At 50.6% G+C, this 25,861-nt stretch overlaps 1 protein-coding gene across 1 annotated transcript in view; it reads left to right on the forward strand.

The window, feature by feature from the left end:
- The window catches only part of LOC135217537 (serine/threonine-protein kinase atr-like), a 796,062-nt gene that overhangs the window by 43,256 nt on the left and 726,945 nt on the right, over window positions 1–25,861 (forward strand).

The following is a 25,861-nucleotide window of genomic DNA, read 5'->3' on the forward strand; positions in this document are numbered from 1 at the left end:
TACTTAGCTTAGGTCTCTGACGTCACGACAGAAAATTCAAAACTCGCGGCACACGCTACAGGTAGGTCAGGTGATCTACCTTACCCGCCGCTGGGAGGCGGGTGTAAGAACCAGTCCCCCTTTCTTGTCAGATTATTTTCTGTCGCCGGCTGGACAACACCTGTTGTTCAGTCCTTACGATAGTTAAAATTCGTTCTCGTTGCCGACGATTTGGATTTTGGTGAAGTACCCTTTGTTTGTTGGCTTAGCATACGCTTTTTGGACTGTTTTTTGGATTTTTCTTTTGGATTTCTCTTACATATCTATAATCATGGATGATTCTGAAGTTAAGAAACCTAGTTTGTTTAGGGTTTGTTAGAGAAGGAATGTAAAGTTAGGCTTCCTAAAGCTGCATTAGATCCTCACTCGGTATGTGCGTCTTGTAGAGGGAATGAATGCTCTTTTATTACCCTTGCAAAGAGTGTGAGAATTTGGATGAGGATGGTTGGAAGGCTCTTTCTTCTTATGTGAGAAAGTTAGAGAAGGATAGGGTGCGCAAGGCTTCTTCAAAGAGTTCTAGTAGATCGAGGGTGAGTGAAGTTGACGACTGAGAATCCTGTAGTAGAAGTAGTTCCTTCTCCAGTTTCAGCCCCTGCGCCCAGCTTTGAACCCGAAGATTCGTTTTCGGAAGTTGCTTCTGGGAGAGCCTCGATCAGGAGTAAGGAGAGCCTCGCTCGCTCTCGCGACAAGGTAAGAGTGATGATAGTGCAAGTGATCAGTGCAGTGCCCATAGTGCAGTGGAGGGTGCGTCTGACCGGCTCACTAACGCTTCCAGGCCTAGACCTCTTCCAGACTCCCAGACCCAGTGGAGGAGGAAAGTCGAAAGCCGCAGGAAGGTTAGGGAGACCCCCACCGGTCAGGCGTCCCCTCGGTAGTTCCTGTTGCTCATTCCCAGGCTGCCTTGGATCGAACCAAGAAGAGTTATTGCGCCAGTGCTTCTCGTCCTCTTCGTCGCCTTCTCCTCAGCGTAGATGGAGCGCCTCGGAGTCGTCTCGCCCTCTCAAGAGGCCCTGGTAAGGATCCTTGCGCCCTTTCCTTCCAGCCCCGAATCCTTCGCGGAAGAGCCAGAAGTGGAACGCAAGAGAACCAAGATTTCGTCCGGTTACGCTTCTCCTGTTCGCTCTCGGACTTCGTCCCTGTAGAGGAGTTTAAGAGATCTCCTGCGCGTATCCTGGCGGGTCTGCAGGCGCAGATTGCGGCTTTAGCGGAGTCTATTGCCGGGACTTCTCATCGTCGGAAGGACGCCTCACTTCCGGTGAAGAAGTCTAAGAACGTTCCTTCTGGCTAATTTCTCCTTTGGCTAGAAAAGCTTTTGAGCCATGTTAGTAGGAGGTCAGAAGTGCAGGCTGAGCTCGGGATCTCTTTCTCCGAGTAGGCTCTCCTCTCTTCCCAGCAAGAGTTGTTGAGCATGTAAGGCGTAAGGAGCCAGACAGCTCTCTCCTCAGGATTTCCGCTCCTCTTCAGTTAGGCGTCAAGAGCTTGACAGATGTCAAGAGCCTCGTTTTTCGTCAGGAGCGAAGGAAGAGTTCTTCGCCTGGTGGCCACTCTCCTTTTGACGGACGCTCGGAGCCTAGTAGGCGTCAAGAGCCTAGTAGGCGCCAAGAGCCTAGTAGGCGCCAAGAGCCTGGTAGGCGGCAACGGAAGTTTTTCTCCTCCGTTAGATCACTCCCGATTGGATAGGCGCTCAGAGCCTTGTAAGCGCCGCGCTTCTGACAGGGATTCATCTGTGGATGTTTTTCTCTCTCCCCGTGGCAGGCGTCAAGAGCCTGGCAGGGTTTTGAGCTCAATAGGCATCAAGAGCCTGGCAGGCGTATTGAGGATGGCAGGCGCCAAGAGCCTAGCAGGCGCAGAGAGCCTGATAGGCGCTCTCCCTTATCCAGACGCTCTCTGTGGAGTTTAGAATCCTGTTTCCGACAGACGGGCCTCCACTTGTGGAGGCGCTCTCCTAGTAGGCGCTCCCCAAGTAGGCGCTCTCCTAGCAGGCGCTCCCCAAGTAGGCTCTCTCCGGGAGGCGATCTCAAAGTAGGCGCTCTTCCTAGTAGGGGCGCTCTCCAACTAGGCGCTCTCCTAGTAAGGCTCTCTCCTGGGAGGCGCTCTCAAAGTAGGCGCTCTCCTGGTAGGCGCTCCCCGTGTAAGCGCTCTCCCAGTGGTTTTTCTTCCAGTAGGCGCTCGCCTAGTAGGCGCTCTCCGAACAGGCGCTCTCCAAGGATTAGCTCTCCTCCGGGCAGTAGAGCTTCTAGACGTCATTCTTCGGAAGAATTTGTTGGTGATTCGGAGGAAGATTTTGCCCCAAGGATGCTTCGGTTTCTTCGTATAAGAGACTTACAGACCTCCTCTTGCAAGATTTTGGGGAGTCTCTTTCGGCCGTTGCTCCTCCGTCTCCTCCGTCCTTATTTTCAACGACAATACGGCTAATAAGTTCTTCAGTCGTTAAGATGAAGCCTACAGTGGTCTATGAAGAAGGCTCTGAAGAACTTTGACGACTGGTTGCTTTCAAAAGAAGAGAAAGGCAAGACAGTTTTTTCTTTTCCCCCGTCCAAGCTGACGGGTAAGATGGGGTTCTGGTACGAGTCAGGAGAGCCCTTGGGTCTAACTCTTCCCTCTTCTGCAGACCGGACTTCTCTTCGTTGGTTGATTCCGCACGTCGCTCGGCGCTGAATTCTGCGAAGACGACGTGGGGTATGAGCGATTGGATCACCTCTGAAGGGAATGTTCCGAGTCTTAGAAGTTTTTAACTTTCTTGACTGGACCCTTGGAGTGTTGGCTAAGAGGACTCAAGAGCAAGACACTCTTTCGCCTGAAGACCTCCACGCAGTTCTGTCTTGCATGGACAAGGCAGTGAGAGACGGTTCCGGGGAAATTGCTTCACTTTTTGGTGCAGGAGTGGTAAAGAAGAGGGCCGTTTTCTGCTCTTTTCTTACCAAGGCGGTTTCTCCACGCACAGAGAGCTTCCTTGCTGTATTCACAGCTTTTCCCCGCAACTCTTTCCCCAAGAAGACTATTAATGATATCTCCAGCTCGTTATCAGCAAAAGCGACGCAGGATATGCTAGCTCGCTCGGCTAGAATTCCGAAACCTTCGTTTCAGCAGAAGACGAAGAAAGAGCTCAAAGTAGGCAACAACCCTTTCGAGAGGACCTTCGTCTCGCTCTTCTTCCTCCAGAGGTTCGAGACCACCTAGAAGAGGAGGACCTTCTCCCGGTCTATTAGGGCCAAGAAGTAGTTCGTGTGTCCTCCAGACAACTGTGGGTGCCAGACTTCTGAACTTTGCAGATGTCTGGGCACGAAATGGGGGCGGACAACTGGTCATCGCGATCATCAAGAGGGGGTACCTCATTCCCCTTTATCTCGAGACACCCTTGACCACCACTCCAAGGGCACTGGTGGCCAAATACAAAGACCCACTAAGGAATCAAGCCCTCGCTCTAGCGGTACAGCTGATGTTAGAGAAAGAGGCAATAGAGATGGTTCAGGACCCTCTTTCTAGCGGGGTTCTACAACCGTCTGTTCCTAGTTCCCAAGAACTCAGGAGGATGGAGACCGGTTTCTGGACGTTGAGCGCCCTGAATGTCTTTGTGAAGAAGAGGAAGTTCGCTATGGAGACGATGTCATCAGTCTTAGCAGCTCTTCGTCCCGGGGACTGGATGGTGTCGCTGGACCGTTCAGGACGCTTACTTCCATGTACCGATCCATCCTTCTTCTCGCAAATTTCTCAGATTCATGTGGGGAGGGAACGTTTTTCAGTTCAGGGCCCTATGCTTCGGCCTTTCCACGGCCCCCCAAGTATTTCACAGGACTGATGAAGAACGTTGCCCAGTGGCTTCATCTCGAGGGAGTGAGGATTTCCCTCTACTTGGACGATTGGCTTATCAGGGCCAAATCCAAGGAGAAATGTCTGGAGGACTTACGAGTGACGTTGGAGCTAGCAGCTTCTCTGGGTTTGCTAGTGAATTTCGAGAAGTCACAGCTAATCCCCAGTCAAGAGCGTATCTATCTGGGGATTCTGATGGCTTCTCAGGTTTTTCGGGCGTATCCGTCCCCAGAGAGGATAACCCGAGGTTTGGAGAAGGTAGCAATCTTTCTAGAGAAAGATGTATGCACAGCGAGGGAGTGGATGAGTCTGTTGGGGACACTCTCCTCGCTGGAGCAATTCGTTTCTCTAGGAAGTTGCACCTCAGACCCCTACAGTTCTTCCTGACGAGGAACTGGGATCGGAAATCTCAAGGTCTGGACTTTGCGTTCAAGATTTTCGCAAGAGATAAAGGAGGATCTACGTTGGTGGCTAGACCTCTATTGTTCAAGGAAGGCCTTTCCTTGCAGGTTCGGAACCCCAACCTAGGTGTTGTATGCAGACGCTTCGGACAAAGGTTGGGGAGCTACTCTCGGGTCGAGAGAAGTGTCAGGCACCTGGATGGGGGATCAGGTGTCCTTTGGCACATCAACAAGAAGGAGCTAACAGCGATTTGGTTAGCTCTCAAGACCTTCGAACCCCTCGTAAAAAGGGAAAAAATAAATAGTTCAGATCAACTCCGACAACACTACAGCCCTGGCTTACATCGGAAACAGGGGGGGACTCACTCTTTCTCCCTGTACGAGACAGCAAGATCGCTCCTCTTGTGGTCAGAGGAAAGGAACATAAGGCTTCTCACCAGGTTCATACAGGGAGAAAGAAATGTCAGAGCGGATCTGCTAAGCAGAAGGAATCAAGTCCTTCCCTCAGAGTGGACTCTACAACGCGGACGTATGCCAGGAGCTGTGGAGGACGTGGGGCAGGCCCCATCTCGATCTATTTGCGACCTCCCAGGAATGCGCGGATAGATCTATACTGCTCCCCTATTGCAGACCCAAGAGCAGTGGCAATAGATGCATTCCTGATGGATTGAGGAATCTGGATCTTACGCGTTCCCGCCTTTCAAGATTATAGGGGAAACGTTAAGGAAATTCGCAGCGTCAGAGGGAGCAAGGATGACGTTGATAGCTCCGTTCTGGCCCGCCCACGACTGGTTCACAGAGGTACTGGAATGGCTGGTGGATGTCCAAGATCCCTACCTCTAAGAGTCGATCTGCTCAAACAGCCCCACTTCGACAGGTTTTCACAAAAACCTCCCCGCTCTCAGTCTGACTGGATTCAGACTATCAAGAGTCTCGTCAGAGCTAAGGGCTTTTTCGGCAAAGTCTGCAAGGGCTATTGCCAATGCACGTAGACCTTCCACATCTAGAGTCTACCAGTCGAAGTGGGATGTTTTTCGACGCTGGTGCAGGACTCATAAAGTTTTCCTCCTCCAGTACCTCTGTGACGCAGATTGCAGATTTCCTTATCTTCCTGAGGGAAAAATGCGGGTTGGTTGTCTCCACCATCAAGGGATACAGGAGCATGCTTTCCTCAGTTTTTCGTCAAGAGGATTAAACATATCTGAGGACAAGGACCTCCATGATTTAATCAGATCGTTTGAAACGGTTTAAAAGAACCTCCTCCTTAGTGCCTAGCTGGAATCTAGATGTCGTGCTGCTCTTCCTGAGGTCCTCAGGTTCGAACCTCCCCATGCTGCTTCGTTCAGAGACCTTTTGATGAAGACTCTTTTTCTCTGTGCGTTAGCGTCAGCGAAGAGGGTCAGCGAGCTGCAGGCTCTAGAAGGTGAGGTAGGTTTCCAAGGAGGCTCCGCGGTTTGCTCTTTTCTTCCGGCTTTCCTAGCCAAGAATGAAAACCCTTCTTCGCCGTGGCCCAGGAGCTTTGAAATCAAAAGCTTATCCTCCTTAGTTGGGACAGAAGAAGGAGAGATCTCTTTGCCCGGTGAGAAGCCTGAAATATTATCTTCAGAGGAAGAAAAGACTTGCTGCTAATGAGAGCAATCTCTGGTGCTCTGTAAGGGACCCCAGTAGGGCCCTTATCTAAAAATGCACTCTCATTCTTTATCAGGAATATTATTAGAGAAGCACACACTTCTTGCAATCAGCAACAGTTTAACCTTCTGAAAGTCAAGGCGCACGAAGTACGGGGCCATCGCGACGTCTTTGGCTTTCAAGAAGAATTTGTCATTACAAAACCTTATGAAGGCCACTTTTTGGAGGTGTGAATCAGTCTTCTCTAATCACACTACCTAAGGGACGTATCGATTACGTATGATTAAGTGTTTTGGGCTAGGCCTTACGTATCGGCGGATTCAGTGCTGGGGCAGGGAGCGAAACACATCCTTTTTAATCCTTTTTTCCCTGTTAGTTTTAAGTTTGAGTTTTTTTTGGTTGTGCGAAGGAGGTTTGCAGGAGGCAGCTCCTTCTTTCGTATACTAATGTTAGTATTTGGTTAGGTGATCGGTTGTGCTTGAGGCTCCTTGCAATTGGTAGTGATAGGCTCTGGCATGTAAAGCGGTTGATCCCCATTGACCAGATCCTGCTTGGATTCTGCCAAGTAAGTGGACTCAGTTCCCATTGGTAGACCCAAAGAGTTCTTCAGCCATAGGTCAACGCCCTCGCTGAGACTCTTTAGGCAACGCAGACTAATAGACAGTAACTATCAAGTCTTCTGCCTAAATCAGGTAAGAAACCAGAGGTTTATATTATGTATTCCTTTAACATGTGTTGTCCCCACTTTCTAAGTAAGTATGTGTCTCTTTCCCTCCACCAAGGGTGTCAATCAGCTAAGTATATATCTGGCAGGGAAGTTCATGTACAAAAATGATATTGTTAGTATACAATAAAGTTTTGTACATACTTACCTGGCAGATATATACGATTGATGGCCCGCCCAGCCTCCCCTCAGGAGACAGGTGGAAGAAAATAACCTGACAAGAAAGGGGGACTGGTTCTTACACCCGCCTCCCAGCGGCGGGTAAGGTAGATCACCTGACCTACCTGTAGCGTGTGCCGCGAGTTTTGAATTTTCTGTCGTGACGTCAGAGACCTAAGCTAAGTATATATCCTGCAGGTAAGTATGTACAAAAACTTTATTGTTTCATACAATCAACTTACCTGTCAGATATATACATAGCTAAGACTCCTGTCGTGTCCCCGACAGAAATTCAAATTTCGCGCCACTCGCTACAGGTAGGTCAGGTGATCTACCGGCCTGCCCTGGGCGGCAGGACTAGGAACCATTTCCCGTTTTATACTCATATATTTTCTGTCGCCGGTGGTATCAACATCGTTGCTGCCACCTCTTGACTGGAATTCGCTTTTCTAAACAATTGATCATCTTTTTGTGGACTTTTGGTGACGTACCTGGATCGTTGTTTTGGCATTCGCTACTGTGGACTGGATTTGGACTTGCTTTTTTATTTTTCTTCAGAATGTTCTGATTCAAGTGTTTGTGTGAGAATGTGTGTGAATGTAGGCTGCAAGGTGAGGATACCGAAAGCTTCGGTTGATCCTCACACTGTATGTCGCAAATGTAGGGGTTTTGATTGTTCTATTTCTAACACCTGTCATGAGTGTGAAAGGTTGAATGTTGAAGGAGGAATGGAAGACTCTAACTTCTTACTTGAAGAAGTTAGAAAGGGATAGAGTCAGAAGGGCTGCATCTAAGATGGCGGGTAGTTTGTACAAGGCCTATTGAGCCTTTGGATAATTCTAACTCTTCTCTTATTATGATTCTGTATCAGGACCCTCACTGGCCATACATTCAGATTCGGCATCGGAAATTGCTAATCTGAAGGCTACGCTCACAGGATGAGATCCGAAATGGCTACCATGAAAGGTAAGGATTGTGAAAGTGATTTTAGTGAAGTTGAGTGTCCCCAGTGTGTGGAGGGGGCGTCTGACCGTCTCTGCGACGCTCCAGGCCTAGACCTCTTCCAAGCTCCCAAGCCCAGAGGAGAAGGAAAGTCGAAAGCCGTACGGAGGTTGTGGAGAATTCCCCCCGGTCAGGCGTCCCTTCAGCAGGTGCTGTTTATAGACAGCCTGCTCAGGACCGCTATCGAAAAAGCGTCCTCAGAGAGTGCTTCTCTTCGTCCGCTTCTCCCTCTCCTAAACGAGGGTGGAAGGATTCGGACTTGTCCAGGCCCCTGAAAAGGCACTGGAGAGATCCTGGTTTGGATTCAAGCCCAGAACGCTTTTCGGAAGAAGAGGCCTCCTTCTATCAAGAAGGCGAAGAGGGTTTTCGCCGTCCCATGATGGGGGCAACACGCCTTCGAGGTCTCCCTCTCCCGTTCAAGAAGACGCAGGAGAAGCGTCCAAAAGGATCATTTTGGCGGTACAGGAACAGCTTTCCGCCCCCCCTAGTGGGAGTCCTTGCGAAGGATCCTCCTCGTAAGAAAGACGTCAGACTGCCGGTCAAGAAGACTCGTCTTCCTTCTCCCACAGGAGTGAGGCTCCTGTGAGACGTGAGTCTTTTGAGATCTCAGATAGAGACTCATGGGAAGATCTGGATTCGCCAGACAAACGCATAGCGCCAGCCAAGCTGCGAGGCGTCCTACAGACGAGAAGCGTCCTCTAAGAGAGAGTCAGACAAGCGAGAAACGCATTACCGACGAGAGGATTCTCCCAGATGGATACGTCTGCCAGATCAGCAGCTTCAGCCGAGCGCGGAGTAACAACCAGGCGGTGAGCATTCATCCAAGCGTGAGGCTCCAGACAAGCATCTGTCACGCAAGGATGGGACTTCAGGAAGACGCGAGACTTCGACAAGGCACGAACAGCGTCAGTCAGGCGCGAGACTTTTGAGAGGCGAGAGTGGCACCAGTCAGGCGCGAGGCGCCAGCCAAGGCGCGAAGAGTCAGTCAGTAGCGCAGACGCCAGCCAAGCGCGAGGATCTTGCAGGCGCGAGGCGCCAGCCAAGCGCGAGGAGGCAGCCAGGCGCGAGACGCCAGCCAAGCGCGAGGCGCCAGCCAGGCGCGAGGCGCCAGCCAGGCGCGAGGCGCCAGCTAGGCGCGAGGCGCCAGCCAGGCGCGAGGCGCCAGCCAGGCGCGAGGCGCCAGCCAGGCGCGAGGCGCCAGCCAGGCGCGAGGCGCAGCCAGGCGCGAGGCGCCAGTCAAGCATAGGAGCGCTTTACACTCTCTTAGCCCCTCTCCTTTGTTCCGACACGGCATACAACCTTCGGTCCTTTTACAATAGGAAGGTTACTAGCGGCAGCTGATAGGTCGTAAGCTTTCGAACAAGGGGTTCGGTAGTTAACTGCTTGTCCGACAGGCGCGCGCGCGCGACTGGGAGGTAAACAAACCACTTTTGCTTTCGGCCTCACGGTGGATGGACGTGTGTGTTCGCTCTCTGCCCGCTGCTCGTCGTTTGCTTTCTGTTTTGTTTGTAATTGTGTATGAAAGATTGTAAGTACAGTATTCTCTCTTTTCATATTAATTACGCTGAATTCATTAATGATGGAATCTCCGCGCCTCGCTACCCCAAGGAGACTTTGCCCGGGTACCGAAGGGCGCAAATAAAGTGGAAATTCAGACTTTTCCGAGATAGACCCTCATGTTTTGTGTGCTCGGTGCCGGGGGCGTGAATGCACCCGGGCCGAGCCCTGTGATGTTTGTATGGACTGGTCGGAGGCGCAGTGGACATTGTATGAGGGCAGGAAGAAGCGAAGGCCTGCAAAGGAGTCGTCGGAAAGCTCTCCCGCGACTCCTTTGGTTGACGGACACTTCGTCTTCTTTCCTGCCAAGCCCGCTCAACTTCCTCGTATCGCGCCTTCCCTTCGGGGGGGGTGTCTAGGTCCTTCTCCTCTCCCGATGTGTTCCCGAGTGTGGAGGAGGGCGCTAGATACCCCGACGTAGAGTTGTACTCTGGGTCCTCTATCCGCTCGTCTTCGCGCGGAGCGGGTAGAGGATCCGCCTAATCACCCGACTTTTGCCTCCTCAGGTGCGGTTGCCGTGAAGGATGACCTTGGACAGGTGTGGGCGTCGTTGGGACTGCAGGGCGTGCCGAGTGTCCAGGGGCTGCTCTATCATCTCGCTGGCTCCGTGGCGGTTACGCACGCTACGGTAACAACCACCACCACGACCCTGACAACACCTGGTACGCGTCACCTCCTCACCTGGTGTACACCCAGCACGCGGTCTCTGTAACACCAACAACATCGGTGCAGGGGCCAGTCGCCGTAACTCGGGGGAGTGTGATGCCGCCACCTGGGTTTGCCGTGCTGCCGCGACCGGACTTCATGTGCCCGAAGAGCTGCCCCTGGACCTCCCACCTTGGTAACGATGACGTCTGTGCCGCTGGTTCGACCAGCTGTATCTGCCGTACCTGCCGTGACCACTGCTGCTGTTCCTGATCCTGTTCCTGCCGTGTCTGCTGCCGTTCCTGTGATGCCCGCACCTGCTGATGTCGTTCCCGTTCCTGGCGCCTGCTGCGCCCGATGCTGGTCTGTTCTGGACAGGTACGTCCGGGCCCTGTTGCTTCGGCAACAGCAGCCCCGGCTCCGTCCTGGATGACAGACCTGACATCGGTCCTGAGGAGGTTGACGAAGAAGAAGAAGAAGAGGAGGAAGGTGTCGTCGTCGTCTTCATCGTCTTCTTCGTCGTCGTCGTCTGCCGCCTCTTCCCCTTCTTCTTCGAGGCTCCCCGCCTAAGAAGAAGAAGGTCGCCTCCCCCCCCCTAAGAAGTCTTCTTCGGGAGCTTCTAAGGGCCCTTCCTCGCTCTGGTGAGACGGGGGGTTCTTTCCGCTGGTCGCCCTGCTCCTTCGGGAGCAGGACCCGTCTCTTCTCCCGCAAGGAAGAAGACTACGGGGACCAGAGGGGTGCCGGCTAACACCGGCACTTCCTCACCTGCTGTCAGTGGTCGGCCACAGCAGCAGGATCCGGCTCGCCGCTCGTTCGCGAGAGGTACCGAGTGTACGGTCGCCTACCAGCGACCGTGCAGCCAGGAACCAGACCTCTGAGTCCGCTCAGCGTCAGGTTCACGGCACGGAGCGGAAGACTGGTGACAGCCGCTCACGCGACTCTCACCAGACCAGCTCTCGCTCTCGCGGCGAACAGCTGGCTACCCGGGCGGACGTGACGGTCCATGACCGCCACGGGCTGAGGCTGGGAAGAGGTCCCCCCGTTCGCCGGCACCAGCCACGGCTGGTACCAGCGACGTGACGCGCCGTGAGGATACGCACCGGTCTCACCGTGACAGTGGAGCTCGCCGGTCGCCTGACCGTCACTCTCACAGAGAGCGATCGGGTACGGCGACCAGCACCAGCTCCTCTGACACACGAGACCGTGGGGCCGCTGTTCTCGGTCCAGCCGTTCTCCACAGCGAGACGGCTCGACTAGGCCTGCAGCTCGATCGCCACCGCGGGTTGACGATCGCCTGCAGTCTTCCAAGCCCGCTGGTTCTCTGCCAGCGAGCGAGGAGGGAGCGTCAGGTCTGGCCTCTCCATACCTTCAACCTCCTCGGGTTACACCAAGGGAGGGTGGGGGCGAGGTATTGATGGAGTGATCCGTGAAGGGTGGGGCGCCCTTCAGGATCCCGCCACGTCGTCGTACGTACCAGGCTCGGTTCTCGGACCAGCCAGGTCTTACGCACAGGTGGTTGGAGGAGACCGAGAGGGGGCTGTCGCTGCTCCTCTCCTTGAGGGAGGTAGGGTCCTCGGGACGGTACTCCTGTTTCGAGGGACTGGACGGTCCGACTCCCAGGATGCTATCACGCCCGAGATCCAGAGGAACTTTGCCGAGGTTATTGCGCTGATTCGTCAGCACAACGACCTCGCGGGGAAGGATCGCCGCTCCCACCATCCGAGCCCACGTCCCGGCTCGAGTCGGTTCTTTTGGGGCCCGAATCGAGGGAACCCAGACCGACGGTGGGTTTGCCGCGGTCAGAGCTGGCTGACTCAGTGCTGGACCAAGTTGAATCGCTTGTCTCTGGACAGGACGGTTCGCTGAAGTCTGGCAGGTCTAGCAAGCTGCTTCCACCTCCTCTGCTACGACAGCGGCGGTTTTACGTGCCATCTGAGGATCCGATGCCGCCCAAACAGGTGAACCCGAGTTAGCGAGGCTGACTCCGGGTGTGTCTCTGCAACAGCTCCTGTCCAGAACCTGTGGTTCTCGCAGCAAGAGGCACTAGGCCTGGAATCTACCGCCATGGCAGCTTTCCAGGCCGTCTCCTGGCTAGATCTGTGGTCCCTCACAGTATCTAAGGTCGCAGCCAACTCCGGGGGAATTTCTCCCGAAGATGACTCGGCCTTCAGGAGACTTTGCCAGTCTGGGGGAAGAGCCATCTCCTTCCTTGCCCACCAGACGGTGAACCTGTGGGCCAACCTGGTTCTCCGACGAAGGGACGCTGTCCTTACTCGGGTTTCCAGGGCGGCCGGGCGTGAAGCGGCATTGGGACTTCGAAACGGACCTTTACGGAGTTCCACGTCTCTCTTCCCACGAGAGATGGTGGACGCTGCGGTGGACAGACGGCGCACTGATGACAGTGACCGTCTGGTTCACAGGCAGTCTCGAAGGCTTCTGGGCAGCCTCGGACTGCGGCCAAGTCTAAGAGCTCGGCTAGCGCCTCCTCGGCTGCTAAGACGGTTGCTGCGTCGAAGCCCCGAGGAGTGACTCTGTCTTCTTCGACTTCTGGTAAGGGGGGCCGTAACCAGCCCTCCTCCCAGCCCTCCTCATCCCGTGGAGGCTCTGGGAAGAAGTCGAAGAAAGGGGGGAAACGCTAGGGACGGCGTTCCCCCTCACCTGCTGCCGGAAGTGGGGGGGTGCCTGGCCAGCCATTGGGCAACTTGGCAGCGCTACGGCGCCGAGACCTGGATAGTAGATGTCCTTCGGGAGGGATATCTATTACCCTTCGAATCTCGGCCACCCCTCACCTCCAACCCGGTCCAACAGCAGTCGTACGTCCCCGGGTCACCGAAGGACGTAGCACTCAGACAGGAGATCAAGACCATGCTGAGCAAGAGAGCTGTAGAGATCGTCACGGATCAGCACCGGGCTTTACAGTCGACTCTTCCTGGTGGAAAAGTCTACGGGAGGCTGGCGCCCGGTGATAGATCTCTCTCCCCTGAACCGGTTTGTTCGCCAGACCCGGTTCACGATGGAGACGGCACGCTCAGTGCTCGACTCCATCGGGGAGGGGAACGATTTTCATGCTTTCAGTGGACTTGAAGGATGCGTATTTCCAAATACCCATTCATCAGTCCTCCAGAAAGTACCTCCGCTTCATCCTCGACGGGACGGTGTACCAGTTCAGGGCACTGTGCTTCGGTCTCTCAACCGCCCCACAGGTGTTCACGCGAGTGTTCACTCTGGTGTCTGCTTGGGCCCATTCGCACGGGATACGTCTGATGAGGTATCTCGACGATTGGTTGGTCCTGGCGAGCTCCCGCTCGCAGTTGCTACAGGACAGGGATCGGCTTCTCGAGTTTCTGTCGCGATCTAGGGATCGTTGTGAACTTCGAGAAGTCCGATCTCGAGCCAAGCAGAGGATGAAGTACCTGGGTATGCTGATCGACACGGTAGCAGGGCGAGTCTTCCCCGCAGACTCGCGGATCAGCAGATTCAGGGAGGCAGCCAACCAGTTCCTGTCTCGGGCAGGAACAGGGTAGCTCAGCGGATGGCAAGTCGTGATCGGACACCTGTCGTCACTCGAGAAGTTAGTCCCTCACGGGCGTCTTCACCTGCGGTCTCTTCAGTGGAGACTAAAGGAGAGTTGGTCCACAGGCGATCAAGATCCCCCAAGCTTTCCAGTGTCACTGACACAGGAGGTGAGGCAGGACCTAGCCTGGTGGCTCGACGACAGGAACCTCTTAAGAGGAGTGCCTCTGCGCACTCCCCCCCCAGGACATGCAGCTGTTCTCAGACGCATCGACCGAGGGATGGGGCGCACACCTGGAGGAGTTGCTGACTTCAGGAGTGTGGGACGAGAACGACAAGCACCTTCACATCAATGTACTGGAACTCAAGGCAGCGTTCCTCGCTCTCCAAGAGTTTCAGGACCGCCTTGATGGGACACTCAGTGGTGTTGATGTGCGACAACACCACGGTGGTGGCTTACGTCAACAAACAGGGGGGCCTAGTGTCCCTCCCGTTGTACCAGTTGACTCGGCAGGTGCACGAGTGGGCTCAGGCACACTCAATAGAGCTGTCGGCACGCTACATTCCAGGGAAGAGGAATGTAGTAGCAGACACGCTCAGCCGTCGGGATCAGGTGATAGGGACCGAATGGTCTCTACACCAGGACGTGGCGGAAAGGCTCTTCGACCTGGGGGCGACCAGTCGTGGATCTGTTCGCCACCCGGCACAACAGGAAGCTCCAGGTGTTCTTCTCGGCCGTGCCGGACCCATGGGCAGCTGCAGAGGACGCTCTTCAACAACCCGTGGGACCAACCTCTTCGCCTATGCCTTTCCCCCGTTCAGCCTGATTCGCAAGGTGATCAGTCGAGCGCTGGTCACCCCGAATCTCAGGATGATCCTGGTGGCTCCCAAATGGCCACAGGCCATTTGGTATCCGGACCTGCTGGCTCTTCTCGCAGGAGAACCGAGAGAGATTCCCCCTTGGCACAACCTTCTCGCCCAGCCACACGTCGAGCGGTACCACCGAGGCAGTCCAGTCCCTACGTCTTCACGGCTGGCTGTTATCCACCATCTCTTGCGAACGAGAGGCTTTTCTCGTAGCGCAGCAAAAGCAACAGAGATGGCTGAAACGTCCGTCAGTCCTCTGCAAGCTGTGTACCATGGGGAAGTGGGCCGGCTTCTGCGGTTGGTGTCGTAGACGGGGTCTATCTCCTCTCAGAGCCACTCTTCAGCAGGTAGCGGATTTCCTCGTGTTTCTTCGCCGAGAGAAGCTCCTATCAGTCCCCACAGTGAAAGAAAGGATACAGAGCCGCCTTGGCGCTCGTCCTGAAACTGAGGGGGTTGGACATCTCGCACTCGTTCGAGATCTCCTTGCTGATGAGGAGCTTCGAGAGGTCTTGCCCACCCAGGGAACTCAGGCCCCCTGCGTGGGACGTGACTCTCGTCCTTAGGAGTCTGACTCGAACACCGTTCGAGCCACTCCGAGAGTCGTCAGACAGGGATCTGACCCTCAAGACCCTCTTCTTGCTGGCCCTGGCATCGGCGAAGAGAGTAGGGGAACTTCATGGTCTTTCCTATGATGTACGACACTCCAGGGGATGGGGATCCGTGACGCTCGATTTCGTCCCGAACTTCGTTGCGAAGACTCAGAAACCTTCATCCCTGATGACAGGTTCGAGTCATTCACGATTCCTCCCTATTGGACTTCACCGATAATGATGCGGATGAGATGCTGCTTTGTCCTGTGAGGGCGCTACGGCGCTATCTGAAGAGAACTCGTCACCTCAGGCCTGAGTGTCGACGCCTCTTCGTTAGCACCGGGGTCACCAAGAAAGAAGTATCCAAGAACACTCTTTCATTCTGGCTGCGTGAGGTCATCAGGAGGGCGTATGAGGCTGATGGTAGTGACGACATCCGTACGTCCCGTCCGAGAGCTCACGAAGTCAGAAGTATTGGCCCCTCGTTGGCGTTTCGCAAGAACTTCTCCGTGGCGCAGGTCCTGAAGGCAGGGGTCTGGTCTAACCAGACTACCTTTACGTCCTTCTACCTTCGGGATATTGCCCACAGGTCCTTGGACACCTTTTCCTTGGGACCCGTGGTGGCTGCTCAACAAGTTGTGTAGCTAACCCAGACCCTCGCAGGCTGAACAGCATCGAGTCCTGGTGTGACTGTGTGGATGGATGTGTGAGTGAGTGAGTGACTGGCTCTCTCTTCCCATCTCTTCCTTCCCCTCTACCTGCGGGCAGAGGGCCATGGTCGTCACTACGCTGGATGAGGACGAGATGCAGGTGAGCTATATGACAGAGCCCCATCCTATCCCTTTCACTAGGGATAGGAGCAGAATATCCACCACTTCCTTCTGCAAGGGGGGGAAGTGGATGCCTACAAGAGTCAAACCCATGACTTTATATTTGCTCCTGTACAGGAACAAGTTCTTGCATAGCTGGTACTAAAGAGATGCGCATGCCCCTCTCTTAGTACTCGGTCCAGAGGTCTGACCATTGATCCTGCGGTGCACACCCCGATCAATCGGACAGAGGCTTGGATCCCTCCCTCGCTCTTACGACCAGGGAGGCTTCCAAGGTAGGGCGAACACCATCTGTTCACAAAAGACTCAGATTCCACCCCACCAAGAAGTGAGTCTTCCTATTGTAAAAGGACCGAAGGTTTGTATGCCGTGTCGGAACAAATGACAATTTGTCCAAAATTGCATTTTTCCTAACTATACAAACCTGAGGTCCCTTTTACACATAGCCCCACCTCATGCCACCCCTCACTCTGCAGTTTTTGCTTGGGCCAAAGCAAAAGTGATTTGTTTACCTCCAGTCGCGCGCGCGCGCCTGTCGGACAAGCAGTTAACTACCGAACCCTTGTTCGAAAGCTTACGACCTATCCAGCTGCCGCTAGTAACCTTCCTATTGTAAAAGGACCTCAGGTTTGTATAGTTAGGAAAAATGCAATTTTGGACAAATTGTCATATTAGGAGTTTGTCCCCAGTAAGAGAGAATTGTTGGACAAGAAGACCCGGAACGAGAAGTGGCCTCTCCTACTGATCCGATTATGGAAGAGGAATCAGAGGACGAGTCTCACGGTAAGGAAGGACTGTCGAACTACAAAGTCTTGACAGCTCCTCCTTCTCCAGGAATACAGAGATGCGTTGATCCCTGCCGCTCCTCCTTCGCCTCGTTCACTGTTTTCATGCTCGAAGACTCCGAAATCGTCGGCTTTCTTGAAGATGAGACCGACGATTTCGATGAAGAGAGCTCTGCAATCGCTGGATAACTGGATGCTACTAAGAAAGAGCTAGTAAGGACAGTCTTTTGCATGCCTCCCCCTAGACTGACCGGCAAGAAGAGGGATTTGGTACCAGACTGGGGAGAATATGGGTCTCACTCTCCCAGCTTCAGCTGAAGCTGACTTTCCAGTCTGGTAGACGCATCCAGGAGACATAGCCTTCACACGGCTAAGATTACTTGGGGCCTTTCAGAGTTGGATCATCTCCTCAATGGGACTTTTTCACATTCTAGAAGTCTTTAACTTCCTAGATTGGTCCCTTGGGTGATGTCCAAGAAGGCTCATGCCCCTGAAGGGCTAGAACCGGATGTACTCCTAGCAATTTTGTCATGTATTGACAAGGCGGTGCAAGACGGCTCAGGGGAAGTTTCTTCCTTATTTGGAGCAGGTCTCTTGAAGAAGAGATCTGTGTTTAGCGCTTTCTTGACGAAAGCAGTATCACACTCACAAAGAGCAGCTTTGTTATTCGCCCCTAGGTCTGATTTTTCTGTTACCCGTCACAGTTTGGTGAAGGATATTTCCCGATCGCTGACGGAGAAAGCGACTCAGGATCTTTCTCCTGCAATCGTCCAGGAAGAAGAAAAGACCAGTAACTGGTTGGGAGAAAAGGAACAGTGGCGTCTACTCCTGTTCGGCCCTTTCGAGGTGGTGGGCCCTCCAACTAGAGTTACCGCAAATAAAAGGAAAACGACCGAGAAGAGAGGTCGAGCCTCGTTCCGCCCCTTTAAAAGGGGAAAGTGAAGTGGCGCGTCCTCCAAACACCAGTAGGTGCCAGGCTCCCGGGGATTTGCGGAAGCATGGACTCGCATCGACACAGATCCTTGGTCGATGTCGGTTCTTCAGAAGGGATATCTCATTCCTTTTCCTGGACAATCCTCCCCTGACGTCAACTCCGAGGGAATTGTCCGCCAATTACAAGGACCCTGTGTTGAAAGATACTCTTCAACAAATGGTGGATCAGATGTGGGACAAGAGAGCTATAGAACTTGTGCTGGATCAAAGCTCCCGGGGTTTTACAATCGTCTTTTCTTGGTTGCGAAAGCCTGCGGGGGGATGGAGACCAGTTCTGGATGTCAGCGCTCTGAACAAGTTTGTTCAAAAACAGAAGTTCTCCATGGAAACCTCTGCTTCAGTCCTGGCGGCTCTTCGCCAAGGGGATTGGATGGTGTCTCTGGATCTCCGGACGCATATTTTCACGTCCCGATCCATCCTTCGTCGAAGAAGTACCTCCGTTTCATGACGGGGGGAAGGATCTTCCAATTCAGAGCCTTGTGCTTCGGCCTGTCGACGGATCCTCAGATTTTCACGAACCTTTTGAAAAATGTGGCGAGATGGCTTCATCTGAAAGGAATCAGTATATCTCTTTACCTAGACGACTGGCTTATCAGAGCAAAGTCAGAGGAACAGTGTTTGGAGGACCTGACTGTGACACTAAACCCTTATAAAGACTCTAGGATTACTCGTGAACCTCGAGAAGTCCCAAAACTGATCCCCAGCCAGAACTTGGTCTATCTGGGGATTCGGATGGATTCTCGGGGTTTTCGAGTATTTCCTTCTCAAGAGAGACTAGCGAGAGGTTAGAAAAAGTCTCTCTCTTCCTAAGGGAAGGACGGACTTCGGCGAGGGAATGGTTGAGCCGTTAGGGACCTTTCCTCGCTCGACAGTTCTTTCACCTAGGAAGACTTCATCTCCGTCCTCTTCAGTTCTTCCTCAGAAGTTCGTGGAACATGAAGACAGGACTCTCTCGGACTTTTTTCCCATTCCAGATCTGATAAAACAAAACGACATCTAGAATGGTGGTTACTCCCACTGAGGGAAAACAAAGGTACTTCCCTGGAAATACAGAGCCCAAACCTTGTATTGTTTTCCGACGCGTCGGAAAAAGGTTGGGGAGCAACTTTGGGAAAGAGAGAAAGTGTCAGGCACTTGGAATGCTCTTCAAGTGTCCTGGCACATAAACTGCAAAGAACTGCTAGCTGTACACCTAGCTCTAAAGAGCTTCGAACCGTTAGTATGTCAACAAAATAGTACAAGTGAATGCGGTACATACAACCGCTCTGGCATACCATTCGGAAAGCAACGGAGGTACTCACTCGTATGCCCTTTACGCAACCTCATCGAGAAAACGTTCCTGTTTATTTTTGTGGGACATCCCCAGAGGAACATCTCTCTCTTGACGAGGTTCGTTCAGGGAGTAAGGAACGTACGAGCGGACAGGCTGAGCAGGAGGAACCAGGTCCTTCATACCGAGTGGACCCTCCACTCAGAAGTTTGCCTCAAGCTCTGGTCTCTTTGGGGAACTCCTCATGTCGACCTCTTTGCAACGTTCCTCTCGAGGAGACTGGAAGTCTTCTGTTCAGTGGTAGAGATCCCAGAGCTCTAGCAGTAGAACGCCTTCCTACTAGACTGGGTCTCAGGTAGACGTTTACGCATTTCCCCCATTCAAGATTCTGGGGCAAGTACTCAGGAAGTTTGTGACTTCAAAAGGGGACAAGAATGACCCTGATAGCCCCCTTTGGCCAGCTCAAGAAATGGTTTCCAGAAAAAACAAAAGGTACGGGGTGGAGTGATTAGTAGAGCTTCCCCAGATCCCTTCCACAAAGGAGGGATCTTCTAAGACAACCGCCAAACTTCGAGAGGTTTTCATCAAGAAAACCTCCCCGCTCCTCGCTCTGACTGCCTTTCGACTATCGAAAGACTTGTCAGAGCGAGAGGCTTTTCTAGTAAAGCAGCAAGCTCGATCGCTAGAGCCCGGAGAACTTCCACTATCCGGGTTTACCAATCCAAGTGGGAAGTTTTTTAGAAGGTGGTGTAAGTCAAAGAAGTTGTCCTCCTCCAGTACCTCTGTAGCAGAAATAGCTGATTTTTTGTTATTTCTGAGGGGAAGAATCGCAGCTCTCCGTAGCCACGATAAAGGGCTATAGAAGTATGCTTATCGGCCGTCTTTAGGAATGAGGCCTAGATTTGGGAACAATAAGGATCTGCATGATCTGATTAGGTCGTTTGAGACCAAGAAGCTAGAATGACTTCTCCCCCTAACTGGAATCTAGACGTAGTACTGAAGTTTTCTTGGCTTCAGAGAGATTTGAACCCCTACATTTGGCCTCGTTTCGTGATATACGAGAAAATGTTTATTACTTTTGTCACTGGCGACGGCAAAAAGGGTTAGCGAACTGCACGCCTTAGTGACAATAAAGTCGGGTTCAATGTAGATTCAGCCATCTGTTCCTTCAAGGAATTATTCTTGGCGAAGAATGAAAATCCTTCGAACCCCTGGCCGAGAAACTTCGAAGTAAAAGGATTATCGGGTCTCGTCGGCAGGGAACCGGAGAGGTCTCTTTGCCCAGTAAGGGCATTAAAGTTTTTACTTAAAGAAAAAGGAACAGTTGGGAGGTTCTAGACAGGCCTGTGGTGCTCAGTGAAGGATCCATCAAGACCTATGTCTAAGAATGCATTAGCCTTTTTTGTCAGGAACGTAATTATGGACGCTCATAAGGCTTGCACGGACGATTCTTTAAAAAACTCCTGAGAGTAAGAGCTCATGAAGTGAGAGCAGTGGCGACGTCTCTCTCTTTTCAGAGAAATATGTCGCTGAAGAATATCTTGGAAGCGACATATTGGAGATGTAATTCTGTGTTTGCGGCTCACTATTTGAAGGACGTGCGTGTGACCTATGAAAAATGTTTTTCATTAGGTCCTTTTGTGTCTGCGGGCACAATCCTGGGTACAGGAGCTTACACAATCCTTAAAAAAATTTTTTTTTTTTATTACTTAAGTCTAATAGATATGTTCTAGACTTTCTGCTGAACAAGTGCAGTTGCCGCACAAGCGGCCAGTCACTTCAGTTCAGTAAGGAACTCTTGTGATATCTTGTATTAGATAAAAATTTTTTTTTTGAAATTATTGTGTGCTTGTGCATTGTGGTTTGAGTTACGGTTGTTGCGAAGAGTTGGGGATAACTCTGAGCAATTTTTAATACTAACATGGTGGTTAGGATCAGGTGGTCGGGATTGGTTGTGTGCTCCTTAATAAGGTGTGTTGTCATGTAAGGTGGATCAGCACCCATTGACAAAGTCCTTTCAGGCTCTGCCGAGTAAGTGGATAAGACCCCTTCGGCAGACCCACAAGAATCTTTGGCCATAGATCACATATCTCGCTAAAGTTTCTGAGGTGATGCAGACTACGGGGAAAACACCCACGAAGTCTACCACCTATCAGGTAGGAACCAAGGTTTTTATTTTATACCTACAACAGATGTTGTTTACCTGTCTATTCTAGTAGTAGCTGTCTCTTACCCTCCACCGAAGGGTGCCAATCAGCTATGTATATATCTGACAGGTAAGTTGATTGTATGAAAATGATATTGGTTATAATACAATAAAGGTTTCATACATACTTACCTGGCAGATATACGATTAGGGCCCACCCAGCCTCCCCGCAAGGAGACAGGTGGAAGAGAAAATATATGAGTAGAAAACGGGAATGGTTCCTAGTCCTGCCGCCCGAGGGCAGGCCGGTAGATCACCTGACCTACCTGTAGCGAGTGGCGCGAAATTTGAATTTCTGTCGGGGACGACGGAGTCTTAGCTATGTATATATCTGCCAGGTAAGTATGTATGAAACTTTATTGTATTATACAATATCATTATACTAACAATATCATTTTATTTTATGTAACTTAACAACTAATTACATAGCTATAAGTTCTACTTATACAGCAGCTTGAATTCAAAATTTTGTGGATAGCACTTTAACCATCGTGTAGGTGGCTACTAGTCCCACCTATTAACGGGAGAATAGGAACGACTGTAGGAAAAAAGCTGAGTGTATTCATGCTGTGATCAAGTAAACAACTTTGATAACAGTGGCTTCTTCATAATTTTCCAGGCGTTTAAGTGGATTTCTGTGGGATGCATTTACTGTGGAATGCATACTAAGTAACCTTCAATGGAATCTCGGGATGAGTTCTTTCTTGGTTTGTTTTAATTGAGTTGATTCGTCAACAAATCTTTTGTTTACACTTGTGAGCCGACAATAATAGTTCAGCACTAAAAGTAATTCGCATATGTTACACCATTCCTTCAGGCTAAACTTTGCATTGTAACCCTCTGTAGAGGCAGTCCCCTGTTATTGGCAGGGGTTCTGTTCCCAGTGGGGTGCTAAGTGAAAACCACCATTAACCAAAACTCGAATGGTATTTTCGAATATAAATACTTGCAAACTTTCTGTTGCCTTAAAGTAATTTTGTAATGTTAAGTCATTCTCTTAGGTTCCAGCAAGGCAACTTTTCACATTTATTTTTCTTAAGTCCCTTGCGAGTGATCGACTTAATTTTGCCTTGTCTAGTAATCTTGTATCTATTGTTAGCACAAACTTTCACATCAGTGTTATTAACAGGGCGTAAGCAATTCACTAGATGTTGTTAGACAATTACCTTTAAGTAATAGAGTATAGAGTACTGTAGCCATGACATCGTGTGAATGTTCGTTGTTCATAAGCTTCTCGTAAGCTGTCAGAGAGCCTAGTTCTAAAATAAAATTTTGGTAACTTGTAATACTTTTCATTAAGGCCAAATATTTACATTGATGAATTAAATATTTTATCATATTAATATTTTATCATTTCTTTGATCCAAAGTTTCCATTTCATGTTTTTTTACCTAGTCTTGCTAGCCTTAGGTAGATAAAAAGTTGATTTAACCCAAGCACTCAGAACGTACACTACTCGCAATTTGCAGTACAATACTTGCTTAAAGTTATTGAATATTTTGTCATTCCTATGGGCCAAAGGATTGCTTTCTTGTTTACCGAGCCTAGTATTACTAACTCAGTAAATATTGTTATGTTAACCCTTGCACTTTCCTTTGCTGTGATTAATTAAAGAGTAAGGGCAGAAATTAGAAAGTAGTAGGACAGAACGGTGCTTAACTGCTTTTAGAAGACGTTGTATCATGACCAAGAATCGGTGCCAGTAGTGCTTCAGCAGTATATTGTGGTTAGTACTAGCTTCAGCAGTACAAGTCAGAGAATTTTCAAGATTTTTTTCTGTTCTGATACAAGGAGAACACACATATAAGATGATGCGAAGATTGTGAACGTTCCTATCTTCTAGCCAGAACGCTCGCGCACCTGGACTCAAACTTGTACTACGAACGCTCACTGACACCAACTCGCACTTGGAGGAAGCAAGCAACAAGCAAGGCACCGAAAACACCCAGTCACACCCATTTGTGCCCCTTGCCCAAAAGCACCCACAAACAGTTGTGTGCCAGAAGTACCCACTAGCACTTGACTGCTCACCTTAGGTGAATGTTTCTCCCCTACCACTAGCCCTTTAATTTTATCACTTTCTTCCATGTCTGGCTTCCCGCTTCCTTCCCATGCCATCGCCAGTATTGTGTCTGGGTTAACAGAAATTAACCTTCCAAGTGAGTGTTGTGGAGGAGGTGATTATCCAGCCCACTGGTTCTCCTACACCTAGGTCACTGACATACTCACCTGAACCTGGGAGAAGTCATACTGAACATTCAAGGGGGCTAGTGGGTAATTACCCCCTCAGTCGAACCTGTTGCATTTTTCCAGGTATTGACAGACAGCCAGTGAAAAAATACCTCTATGGAGTTTAGTGGAGGAGCTGGCTACTCAGCCCGCCAATTCTCCTTCGCAAAGACCCCTAGCATACTCCCCCGCACCAGAGAGAAGCTATACTCGAAACCCAAAGGAGGTCAGTGGGTCTGTCCCCGGGTAGTTGGTCCCCCTCAGTCGCACCTGTCGTAAACTCCCAGGTGATGATAGATAGCTAATTGAAAGGTGTATTCCAGGAAACACACTTGTCATTCGGCTAGTTCAGAGGATGCCAATGGCGCAACAGTGGAAAGTCGAGACCATTGAAAAGGTCAGCAACAAGTGTCACGCACCTCTCAGGTGCCTTGTAAAAGTGGAAGATTCTGTTCCCTCATACAGTTTTGGGACAGCCTGGGAAGTTTTCTAGTGAATGTTCAGGCAAACATCAAGTATTAGTGAAGGAATGTTCTTGTTGATAACACCAGTAGGTAAATCAGTGAATTAATTTTCTACAGATTGACCTTTAGTGTCTTAAGTGCCTGCTGGCGCCACACCGCTTGGCACCGGATGAGCTCCTGTTGGTGCCCAAAACCCATCTGCGCCTGAGCACTTATTTCTCCTGAACGCTAACTTGTATCTGAGGAATCATTTGTTCCTGAACACCGGTTTACACATGAGCAGTCTTTTGCCTCCTGAGTGCCCATTTGCACCCAAGCGTCCATTAGCACTTGTTGTTTCAGATTCTCCGACTTTACGCTGACAGACTTTGACTTTGAATCTATCTTTGGTTCCCATAGAAAAGCGCTTGTACCTACAACATTTTTGGTTTTTTTATATTATTAAAAAAAACCTCCTCTTGCAGTTGAGCCTACCAAGAACTTTTCATGTTCTCCGGGGTTTTCGGTGAAGAAGAAGAAGAGAGTAAGGAAGAAGAGGAGGCCTTGTCTGCAACAGCATATGGTTCTTTTCTAAGGTAGCACATTTTTCTTCGCAGTTTCCTATCTTCTTCTCACCAGCTACTCCAGATTCCCCGGCGTCTTCCTTTATGATGACTTCTCAGTCAAGAGGGATCAGGAAAGTTGCGCTTTAGTTTTTTCTTCAGTTAGACTTGCATAGACAAGATGCTCTAGTTGTCTTTGGAGAAGCTCCTTTCCTGCAGCAGCTTTTCCCCGTCTGGACTTCTTGGCACTCATCAACTTGTTGAAGAGATTGGTTTTTTTTCATCCACTTAAGTGATATTGTTTTCATCGACCAACTCCTATCTGTGGACTTCGTATCAGACAATTTTGGAGTACTCTCCTGTGTGGTTAAAGGAATTAGAGACAGTGCCCGAGAATTATCTTCTCCTTTCACATTGAGAGTATTAAAGGAAAGAGAATAATGTTACTCTTTTGCCTCTTAAAGGAGTGTCTTTGATGCAGAAATTGACCCTCTTTTTCTCCTTTAGCGTAAGAAATTTAGCTTCCATACAAGTTAGTTTGTGTCAGAAGAGCAAGTCTTTCCTCAAGCAAGCAGATTGTACGTGTTGCTTCCTAATCAGTTAAAGCCTCATCTAAGCCCTCACCTCTGAAATAGGGCTTAAGTCTGTCTTGCAATTGTAAAGGCAAGACCCCAGTAGTTTTAGAAGTGGAACAGTAGAGGAGTTGAACAGTAAATTGATAAAATACATATGGTAGAGTATTTACCCTCTTCAGGGTAAAACTTCCTCTAGTCAATGAGCTGTAGCCATGACAGCCTTTCCTTTAGGCTGAGAGAGGTTTCCATCCCTCACAGAGGAAGTGTCCACCCTCATCTCCAAGAAAGCAGTAGAGGTAAAAAATGATTTACGTATCATGGGAGGGGTTCTAATCACCAGTTGGTGCTGGTTCCCAAGGCTTCCGGATGGGGACTGGTCCTCGTTATCAACACTGAGTGTCTTCATACAGAAACTCAGAATGGATGCCAATTGTTCCGTTCTTGGGTCCATTCGGCAAGAGACTGCATGGTCTCAATAGGCATGCAGGACGTGTACTTCCACGTCCCTATGCAATTCTCATGGAAGTTCTAGCTCCTCTGGCAAGATGGTTGTGTATGATGAGCATAAACATAGCATTTTACTTGAACATTTGACTTCTTCATTACCACGTCAGAAACCAATGCTCTGAGGATTTTCGTAAAACCCTCCTTTTAGCTGGGCAAAGGCTTACTCATAGGCCTTCAGAAATCCCAATTGAAAAATTCTGACCTATGTATTGGAAAGCACATCAATCTACTGAATGCTGCTATACCTGTGATTGTAGACTTCTTCATCCATCTGCTCCCCCAGGAGACATTAGTGTCTGCAGTCAGAGGCTAGTGTCGAGCCTTCCTCCAATTGCAGGAGTTTTAAGTCATTGAAGTGGTTGCCTGTGAATACCTGAGAGATTCATCACTTTTTCAAGAGAAAGGTTTTCTTTTACGATAATCTAGCTGCCAAAATAGGGCCTCTCCTTAATACTCTGAAGCCTTTTCAGGTCCCATTATGAATTTGTTTTATTATACCCATATGTTGTTGTAGCATCTCACTA

This window comes from Macrobrachium nipponense, chromosome 7 (genome assembly GCF_015104395.2).
Source record: "Macrobrachium nipponense isolate FS-2020 chromosome 7, ASM1510439v2, whole genome shotgun sequence".
Taxonomy (NCBI): Eukaryota; Metazoa; Arthropoda; class Malacostraca; order Decapoda; family Palaemonidae; genus Macrobrachium; species Macrobrachium nipponense.